Raw genomic sequence first — 9,431 nt, 5'->3', positions numbered from 1 at the left:
GGCTCTGGGTAGTGGGGTTACGGTGGCTCTGGGTAGTGAGGTTAAGAAATCTCTGGGTAGTGGGGTTACGACGGCTCTGGGTAGTGGGGTTAAGGCGGCTCTGGGTAGTGGGGTTACGGCGGCGCTGGGTAGTGGGGTTACGGCGTCTCTGGGTAGTGGGGGTTACGGAGGCTTTGGGTAGTGGGGTTACGGTGACTCTGTGTAGTAGTCTTACCGTGGCTCTGGGTAGTGGGGTTACGGTGATTCTGGGTAATGGGGATCAAGTGGTTCTGGGTAGTGGGGTTATGGTGGGTCTGGGTAGTGAGATTACTGTGGCTCTGGGAAGTAAGGGTTACGGTGACTCTGGGTAGTGGGGTTACGGCGTCTCTGTGTAGTGGAGTTACGGTGGCTCTGGGTAGTAGTCACGGTGGCTCTGGGTAGTGGGGTTAAGGCGGCTCTGGGTATTGGGGTTACGGCAGCTCTGTGTATTGGGGTTATGGCGGCTCTGGGTAGTGGGGTTATGGCGGCTCTGGGTAGTGGGGTTACGGCGGCTCTGGGTAGTGGGGTTACGGTGGCTCTGGGTAGTAGAGTCACGGTGGCTCTGGGTAGTGGGGTTAATGCGGCTCAGGGTAGTGGGGTACGTCGGCTCTGGGTATTGGGGTTACGGCAGCTCAAGATATGGGGTTATGGCGGCTCTGGGTAGTGGGGTTATGCGGCTCTGGGTAGTGGGGTTACGGCGGCTCTGGGTAGTGGGGTTGAGGCGGCTCTGTGTATTGGGGTTATGGCTGCTCTGGGTAGTGGGGTTATGGCGGCTCTGGGTAGTGGGGTTACGGCGGCTCTGGGTAGTGGGGTTACGGTGGCTCTGGGTAGTAGAGTCACGGTGGCTCTGGGTAGTGGGGTTAATGCGGCTCAGGGTAGTGGGGTACGTCGGCTCTGGGTATTGGGGTTACGGCAGCTCAAGATACTGGGGTTATGGCGGCTCTGGGTATTGGGGTTACGGCAGCTCTGTGTATTGGGGTTATGGCGGTTCTGGGTAGTGTGGTTACGGTGGCTCTGGGTAGTGGGGTTAAGGCGGCTCTGGGTATTGGGGTTACGGCAGCTCTGTGTATTGGGGTTATGGCGGTTCTGGGTAGTGTGGTTACGGTGGCTCTGGGTAGTGGGGTTAAGTCGGCTCTGGGTATTGGGGTTACGGCAGCTCTCGGTAGTGGGGTTACGGTGGCTCTGGGTAGTGGGATTACGGTGGCTCTGGGAAGTAGGGGTTACGGTGGCGATAGTTAATGGCGGTTACCGTGTCTCTGGTTCGTGGGGATACGGCGGCTCTGAGTCGTGGGGTTACAGTGGCTCTGTGTAGTAGGATTACTGTGATTCTGGGTAATCGGGATACAGTGGCTCTGTGTAGTGGGGTTACGGTGGCTCTGGGTAGTAGTCTTACCGTGGCTCTGGGTAGTGGTGTTATGGTGATTCTGGGTAATTGGGATCAAGTGGCTCTGGGTAGTGGGATTACTGTGGCTCTGGGAAGTAGGGGTTACGGTGGCTCTGGGTAGTAGAGTCACGGTGGCTCTGGGTAGTGGGGTTAAGGCGGCTCTGGGTATTGGGGTTACGGCAGCTCTGTGTATTGGGGTTATGGCGGTTCCAGGTAGTGGGGTTACGTTGGCTCTGGGTAGTGGGGTTACGGTGGCTCTGGGTAGTGGAGTTATGGCGGCTCTAGGTAGTGGGGTTACGGCGGCTATGGGTAGTGGGGTTACGGTGGCTCTAGGTAGAGAGGTTACGGCAGCTCTGGCTAGTGGATTTACGGCGGCTCTGGCTAGTGACGTTATGGAGATACAGCGGCTCTGGGTAGTGTTGTTATGGCGGCTCTGGTTTGTGGGGTTACTGCGGCTCAGGGTGCTGGGGTTATGGCAGGTCTGGATCGTGCGGTTGCGCGGCACTGGGTATTGGGGTTATGGCGTCACTGGGTAGTGTGGTTACGGCGGCTCTGGGTAGTGGGGTTACGGTGACTCTGGGTAGTTGTGTTATGGCGGCTCTTGGTAGTGTGGTTACGGCGGCTCTGTGTAGTGTGGTTACGGTGGCTATGGGTAGTGGGATTACGGTGGCTCTGCGAAGTAGGGGTTACGGTGGCTCTGGGTAGAGAGGTTACGGCAGTTCTGGCTAGTGGATTTATGGCGGCTCTGGCTAGTGACGTTATGGAGTTACAGCGGCTCTGGGTAGTGGTTTTACGGTGGCTCTGGGTTGTGGGGTTATGTTGGCTCTGGGTAGTGAGGTTACGGTGGCTCAGTGTCGTGGGGTTATGGTGGCTCTGGGTATGGCGTTACGGCAGCTCTGGGTAGTGGGGTTATGGTGATTCTGGGTAGTGGGGTTACGCTTGCATGGGTAGTAGGGTTTCGGTGGCCCACGACCCAGAGCCGCCGTAACCCCATTTCCCAGAGCGACCGTAACCCCCACTACCCAGAGCCACCGTAAGCCTCACTACCCAGAGCGACCATAACCCCACGACCCCACGCTGCCGTAACACCTCGACCCAGAGCCGCCATAACCCTCGAACCAGAGCCGCCGTAAACCCACGACCCAGAGCGGCCGTACACCCACTAGCCAGTGCCGCCGTAACCCCACTACCCAGAGCCAGCGTAAACCCACTACCCACATCCGCTGTAACCCCACTACCCAGAGCCAGCATGACACCACAACCCAGAGCCGCCGTTACCCCACTAGCCAGTGCCGCCGTAACCCCACCTCCCAGAGCCGCAGTAACCCCACTACCTAGAGCCGCTGTAACCCCATGACCCAGAGCCACCATAACCCCACTACCCAGAGCCTCCGTGACTCTACTACCCAGAGCCACCGTAACTCCATTACACAGAGACGCCGTAACCCCACTACCCAGAGCCACCGAACCCCCACTACCCAGAGCCACCGTAACCCCTACTTCCCAGAGCCACAGTAATCCCACTACCCAAAGCCTCCGTAGCCCCCACTACGCAGAGCCACTGTATCCCGATTACCCAGAATCACAGTAATCCCACTACACAGAGCCACTGTAACCCCACGACCCAGAGCCGCCGTAACCCCACAACCCAGAGCCACGTTAACCGCCACTACCCACAGACACCGTAACCCCTACATCCCAGAGCCACCGTAATTCCACTAACCAGAGCCACCGTTACCCCACTACCCAGAGCCGCCGTAACCACACTACCAAGTGCAGCCATAACCCAACTACCCAAAGTCACCGTAACCCCACTACCCTGAGCCGTCGTAACCCCACTACCCAGAGCCACTGTATCCCGATTACCCAGAATCACAGTAATCCCACTACACAGAGCCACTGTAACCCCACGACCCAGAGCCGCCGTAACCCCACGACCCAGAGCCACGTTAACCGCCACTACCCACAGACACCGTAACCCCTACATCCCAGAGCCACCGTAATTCCACTACCCAGAGCCACCGTTACCCCACTACCCAGAGCCGCCGTAACCACACTACCAAGTGCAGCCATAACCCAACTACCCAGAGTCACCGTAACCACACTAACCTGGGCCGTCGTAAACCAACGAACCAGAGCCGCCATAACACCACTACCCAGTGCCGCCGAAACCCCACCTCCCACATTTGCCATAACCCCACTGCCCAGAGCTGCCGTAACACCACTACCCAGAGCCGCCGTAACCGCATTAATCAGAGCCACCGTAACCCCACTACACACAGGCACTTTAACCATAAAATACAGAGCCGTCGTAACCCTACGCCCCAGAGCCGCTGTAACCCCACGACCCAGAGTCGCCGTAACCGTACTATCCAGAGCCGCCGTAACCCCACTACCCAGACACACCGTAACCCCACTACCCAGAGCCACCGTTAACCTCACCACCCAGAGTCGCCGTAACACCACCATCCAGAGCCGCCATAACCGCCGTATCATGACCACCCAGTCGCCGTATCCCCACTACCCAGAATCACCGTAACCCCACTACCCAGAACCACCGTAACATCACTACCCAGAGCCACTGTAACCCCCACTTCCCAGAGCCACCGTAACCCCACCACCCAGAGGCGCCGAAAAAACCCACGATCCAGAGCTGCCGTAACACCACCGCCCAGAGCCTCCGTAACTCTACAACCAGCAGCCGCCGTAACCCCAAGACCGAGAGACTCCGTAACCCCACTAACCAGAGCCACGATAACCCCACTACCCAGAATCACCGTAACCACCTAACCAGAGCCACCGTAACCACCTAACCAGAGCCACCGTAACCCCACTACCCAGAGCCACCGTAACCCCCACTACCCAGAGACACCGTAAACCCACTACCCAGAGCCACCGAAACCTAACTACCCAGGGTCAGCGTAACCCGACTACCCAGATCAACCGTAACCCCACTACCCAAAGCCACCATAACCCCACTACGCAGAGCCACTGTAACCCCACGACCCAGAGCCACCATAATCCCCACGAACCAGAGCCACCGTAAATGCACTTGCCAGAGCGGATGTAACCCCACCACCCAGAGCCACCGTAACTCCCACTACCCAGAGTCTCTGTAACCCCACTACCCAGAGCCACCATAACCCCTCTACCCATTGCCACCATATCTCTCACTACCCAGATCTGCAGTAACCCCACTACCCATGAGCCACCGTAACCACACTACCCAGAGCAACCGTAACACGACTAACCAGAGCCACCGTGAACCCCACCACCCAGAGTCACCGTAACACCACTACCCAGAGCCGACATAACCCCACTACCCAGAGCCGCCATAACCCCAATACCCAGAGCTGCCGTAATCCCAATACTCAGAGCCGCCATAACCCCACTACCCAGAGCCGTCTTAACACCACTACCCAGAGCCACTGTAACCCCACCACCCAGTGCTGCCGTAACCACATGATCCAGACCTGCCATAACCCCAGCACCCTGAGCCGCCGTAACCCTACGAACCAGAGCCGCATTACCACCACGAGCCAGAGCTGCCGAAACCCCACCTCCCAGAGTCGCCGTAACCCCACTACCCAGAGCTGCCACAACCCCACTACCCAGAGCCGCCATAACCGCATTAATCCAGAGCCGCCGTAACCCCACGACCCAAAGCCGCCGTAAACCCACGACCCAGAGTCGCCGTAACTGCACTATCCAGAGCTGCCGTAACCCCACTACCCAGAGACACCGTACCCCAACTACCCAGAGCCACCGTAACTCCACTACCCAGAGCCGTCGCAAACCCACTACCCAGAGATGCCTTAAACTCACTACCCAGAGCCAACATACCCCACATCCAGAGCCACCGTAAAACAACAACCCAGGGCAGCTGTAACTCTGTAAACCCACAAGCCAGAGCCGCCGTAAATCCACTAGCCAGAGCTGCAGTAACCTCTCTACCCAGAGACGCCATAACCCCACTACCCAGAGACGACGTAACCCCACTACCCAGAGCCGCCGTAACTCCACTACCCAGAGCCGTCGTAACCCCACTACCCAGAGTCAACGTAACCCCACTACCTAGAGCCGCCATAACCCCACTACCCAGAGCCGCCTTAACCCCACTACCCAGACCCGCCGTAACCCCACAAACCAGAGCCGCCATAACCCCACTACACAGAGCCGCCATAACCCCAATACCCTGAGCTGGCGTAACCCCAATACCCAGAGCCGACATACCCCACTACCCAGAGCCGACTTAACCCCACTACCCAGAGCCACTGTGACTCTACTACCCAGAGCCACTGTAACTCCACTACACAGAGACGCCGTAAACCCACTACCCAGAGCCACCAAACCCCCACTACCCAGAGCCACCGTAACCCCTACTTCCCAGAGCCACCATAACCCCACTACCCAGAACCACTTGATCCCCAGTACCCAGAATCAACGTAACCCCACTACCCAGAGCCATGGTAACACCACTACCCAGAGCCACCGTAACCCCACTACCCAGAGCCACTGTATCCCGATTACCCAGAATCACAGTAATCCCACTACACAGAGCCACTGTAACCCCACGACCCAGATCCGCCGTAACCCCAAGACCCAGAGCCGCCGTAACCCCACGACCCAGAGCCACGATAACCACCACGACCCACAGCCACCGTAACCCCCACTTCCCAGAGCCACCGTAAACCCTACTTCCCAGAGCCACTGTAATTCCACCAGCCAGAGCGACCGTAACCCCACGACCCAGAGCCGCCATAACCCCACGAACCAGAGCCGCCATAACCCCACTACCCACAGGCACTTTAACCACAAAATCCAGAGCCGCCGTAACCCCACAACCCAGAGCCGCCATAACCCCACGAACCAGAGCCGCCGTAACCCCACGACCCAGAGACGCCGTAACGGCACTATCCTGAGCCGCCGTAACCCCACTACCCAGACAAACCGTAACCCCACTATACAGAGCCACCGTAACAACACTACCCAGAGCCACCGTTAACCTCACCAACCAGAGTCGCCGTAACACCACCATCCAGAGCCGCCATAACCGCCGTATCCTGACCACCCAGTCGCCGTATCCCCACTATCCAGAATCACCTTACCCCACTACCCAGAGCCACCGTAACATCACTACCCAGAGCCACGGTAACCCCCACTACCCAGAGCCGCCATAACGCCACCAATCAGAGCCACTGTAACCCCACCACCCAGAGGCGCCGAAAAAACCCACCATCCAGAGCTGCCGTAACACCACCACCCAGAGCCACCGTAACTCCACAACCAAGAGCTGCCGTAACCCCACGACCGAGAGCCTCCGTAACCCCACTACCCAGAGCCACCGTAACCCCACTACGCAGAATCACCGTAACCACCTAACCAGAGCCACTGTAACCCCACTACCCAGAGCCACCGTAACCCCCACTACCCAGAGACACCGTAACCCCACTACCCAGAGCCAACGTAACCTAACTACCCAGGGTCAGCGTAACCTGACTACCCAGATCCACCGTAACCCCACTACCCAGACCCGCCTTAACCCCACTACCCAGAGACGCCGTAACCCCACTACACAGAGCCGCCATAACCCCACTACCCAGAGCCGCCGTAAACCCAATACCCAGAGCTGCCGTAACCCCACTAACCAGAGCCTCCGTACCCCACTACACAGAGCCGCCAAACCCCACTACCCAGAGCCACCATAACTCTACAACCCAGAGCCACCGTAACTCCACTACACAAGGCCGCCGTAACCCAACTACGCAGGGTCAGCGTAACCTGACTACCCACATCCACCGTAACCCCACTACCCAGAGCCACCATAACCCCACTACCCAGAGCCACTGTAACTCCCACTACCCAGAGTCACCGTAACCGCACTACCCATTGCCACCGTAACTCTCACTACCCAGAGTCACCGTAAGCCCCACTATCCATAGCCAGCGTAACTCTCACTACCCAGAGTCACCGTAAGCCCCACTATCCATAGCCAGCGTAACCCCACTACCCTGAGCCACCGTAACCCTACTACCCAGAGCCACCATAATCCCACGACCCAGAGCCACCGTAACCCCACTACACAGAGCCACCGTAACTCCACTATCCAGAGCCATCGTAAACCCACTTGCCAGAGCCACCATAACCCCTCCTAATAGGCCTTTCTAGTTGGGACGTGCCTTTGTTTTTGATAATTTGAACACAGCTTAAATGTACTTATAAATACCACTGCTACTATTATTCTACGTTCTAAAAAATTCCAAATTCTGAAAGTGACTGGTCCACAGGATGTCGGATAAACGATTGAGCACCTGGAGACAGAAAGAAGAAAGAGTTAGAGAAGAGAAATCAAACTATTGTATAAACACAATATCGTAACAGTCAAATGACAACAAGGTCGTAAAAACATCAACAATTATAACATATGGCGAATTGTAAAAAGTAACAAAATTATATAATACGACAAATTCTATCCTCTCCCCTTCTGAGCCACCGTAACACGACTACCCAGAGCCACCATAACCTCACGACCCAGAGCCACCATAACCCCACGACCCAGAGCCACCATAACCCCACGACCCAGAGCTGCCGTAATCCCAATACCCAGAGCCGCCATAACCCCACTACCCAGAGCCGTCTTAACCCCACTACCCAGAGCCACCGTAACCCCACTACCCAGTGCTGCCGTAACCATATGATCCAGACCTGCCATTACCCCAGCACCCTGAGCCGCCGTAACCCTACGAACCCGAGCCACTTTACCACCACGAGCCAGAGCTGCCGAAACCCCACCTCCCAGAGTCTCCGTAACCCCACTACCCAGAGCCGCCTTAACCCCACTACCCAGAGACACCGTAAACCCACTACCCAGAGCCGCCATAACCGCATTAATCCAGAGCCGCCGTAACCCCACGACCCAAAGCCGCCGTAACCCCACGACCCAGAGTCGCCGTAACTGCACTATCCAGAGCTGCCGTAACCCCACTAGCAAGAGACACCATACCCCCACTACCCAGAGCCACCGTAACTCCACTACCCAGAGTCGTCGTAAACCCACTACCCAGAGATGCCTTAACCTCACTACCCAGAGCCAACATACCCCACATCCAGAGCCACCGTAAAACAACTACCCAGGGCGGCTGTAACTCCATAAACCCACAAGCCAGAGCCGCCGTAAATCCACTAGCCAGAGCTGCAGTAACCTCGCTACCCAGAGACGCCATAACCCCACTACCCAGAGCCGACATAACCCCACTACCCAGAGCCGCCGTAACTCCACTACCCAGAGCCGTCGTAACCCCACTAACCAGAGCCGCCGTAACCCCACTACCCATAGCCAACGTAACCCCACTACCTAGAGCCGCCATAACCCCACTACCCAGAGCCGCCTTAACCCCACTACCCAGACCCGCCGTAACCCCACAACCCAGAGCCGCCATAGCCCCACTACCCAGAGCCGCCATAACCCCAATACCCTGAGCTGGCATAACCCCAATACCCAGAGCCGACATACCCCACTACACAGTGCCGCCTTAACCCCACTACCCAGAGCCACTGTGACTCTACTACCCAGAGCCACCGTAACTCCACTACACAGAGACGCCGTAAACCCACTACCCAGAGCCACCGAACCCCCACTACACAGAGCCACCGTAACCCCTACTTCCCAGAGCCACTGTATCCCGATTACCCAGAATCACAGTAATCCCACTACACAGATCCACTGTAACCCCACGACCCAGAGCCGCCGTAACCCCAAGACCCAGAGCCGCCATAACCCCACGACCCAGAGCCACAGTAACCACCACGACCCACAGCCACCGTAACCCCCACTTCCCAGAGCCACCGTAACCCCTACTTCCCAGAGCCACCGTAATTCCACCTGCCAGAGCCACAGTAACCCCACTACCCAGAGCTGCCATAACCCCACGAACCAGAGCCGCCATAACCCCACTACCCACAGGCACTTTAACCACAAAATCCAGAGCCGCCGTAACCCCACATCCCAAAGCCGCCATAACCCCACGAA

The sequence above is a fragment of the Narcine bancroftii genome, unplaced genomic scaffold (assembly GCF_036971445.1).
Source record: "Narcine bancroftii isolate sNarBan1 unplaced genomic scaffold, sNarBan1.hap1 Scaffold_117, whole genome shotgun sequence".
Classification (NCBI taxonomy): domain Eukaryota; kingdom Metazoa; phylum Chordata; class Chondrichthyes; order Torpediniformes; family Narcinidae; genus Narcine; species Narcine bancroftii.
The sequence above is the reverse complement of the archived record's forward strand: the minus strand, read 5'-3'. Positions refer to the sequence as shown.